We start from the raw sequence: 1,751 nt of genomic DNA, 5'->3' as shown, positions 1-1,751 counted from the left end.
ACTCTGTTAGAGAGCAACATATGGCAATTTATCTGTTCAATAAAATACCTTATTGACCTGCTGAGTAAAATCTCTGCATATCTTTTACATTTCAAATCCCTCAGTTCTCACCATCTCTGAAAAGCCAAGCGATGTTGATTCTTGTTTTATTACGAGCTCTGTCTCGTTCTCTTGTTGCCAGACTCTCCTCTGTTCGCCGTTTGTTTAAAATGGGTGATTCCCCGGAGGTTGGAGATTTGGCAGCTCTATGTCAACCTTTCTCACTCACTCGTGATATCTAACCTGTGCCACTCCCACACCAGACATGCGTCAAAGCAGCCGAAGCAACTTTTCTCTATATACTGATATGACAAGACACACATGAGCAAGTGACATATGTACACAATTTCCTGTGAAAACCAGGTCCAAAATATCACAAATAATTGGCTCATTTTGTGCAAACCTTTATTCTAATCTTTATGAATCTAAAACTCAGTCAGGTTTCCTCCCAAAGAAGCATATTGTTAACAATATACACCTTGTATTAGATTTGCTAGTTTATGCTAAGCTGATTAAGGAGGAAAGATTTATTCTTTTTTTAGATTTTTACAAAGCCTTTGATTCCCTTGAATACAAATTTATTTTACAATCCCTGTACAAATTTGGCCTTGGTGATTTATTTTGCAAAACTGTCTGAACGTTATATAAAAATGGCAACTACTTGTTCTTAATATCTGCTCCACTCACCTTTTGATTACAAGGGATTAATATAGCTGATAAACATATTCTCATAAACCAGTTAGCTGATGACACTGTTGATCATATCAAAGTTTTCTCTAAAGCTTCTGGACTAACTTTGAATTTTGATAAATGTGAACTGCTCCCTATAAAGTCTTGTTTTGCTCCTTCCCTGTACAATATTCCTGTAAGGCCTTGAGTGAGTTATTTGAGTGTAATTATTTGCAAAGATGACAATGCGAGAGGTAGACTAAACTTTGATCCTGTAATTGCTAAGGCATAGAAAATGTTAAATTCCTGACTTCAAAGAGACTCATCTCTAAGAGGAAGAGCTCTCTTCGCCTAAGCTGAGGGTATTTCTAGATTGACCTACCCTGCACTTTCTTTGCATGTGGACAAATCTATTTGTGTAGTGGTTGACAGAATTCCTTTTTGACTTCTTATGGAAACACAAGAGACATTACATCAAAAAACAAAAAACAAAAAAAAAACAGCCATTAATAGCTGTGAACATGGGGGTCTAAATTTTCTTGACTTTTCTTGTTTAAACAATACTGTAGCAAGGTTTAAAGTACAGGGAAGAAGGAAGCGGGAACCGGCAATTGTTACTTTAATCATAAAATAAATAAACAAACAACAAAAAAAAAGTAAAGCAGCAGCCCCTCACGCCTGGTCCTCCCTTGTCCTTTCGTCACTCCTTTTTTTATCCTTACAGAGCTCCTCCGTGCAATTTGAGATTGCTCATTAACAGTGGGCATGAGGTACTTTTTATCCCTGTGTGCACTAAACCCATCTGGTGGGTTTGCTGCCAAAAAGCTATTTTTTTGCTCGTTAGCAATCTCACCACCAGCCTCGCTCCATTCCCACAGCTCTCAGCCCTGCCCTGCTTGCCACGTACAGTGCCCTCCACAATTATTGGCACCCTTGGTAAATATGATCAAAGAAGCCTGCAAAAATAAATCTGCATTGTTTATCCTTTTTATCTTTCATTCAAAAATTCACAAAATTCTAGCCTTTCATTTATGTAAAACAAT

Source organism: Ctenopharyngodon idella, chromosome 13 (assembly GCF_019924925.1).
Source record: "Ctenopharyngodon idella isolate HZGC_01 chromosome 13, HZGC01, whole genome shotgun sequence".
NCBI lineage: Eukaryota > Metazoa > Chordata > Actinopteri > Cypriniformes > Xenocyprididae > Ctenopharyngodon > Ctenopharyngodon idella.
Note: the sequence above shows the minus strand (reverse complement) of the source record.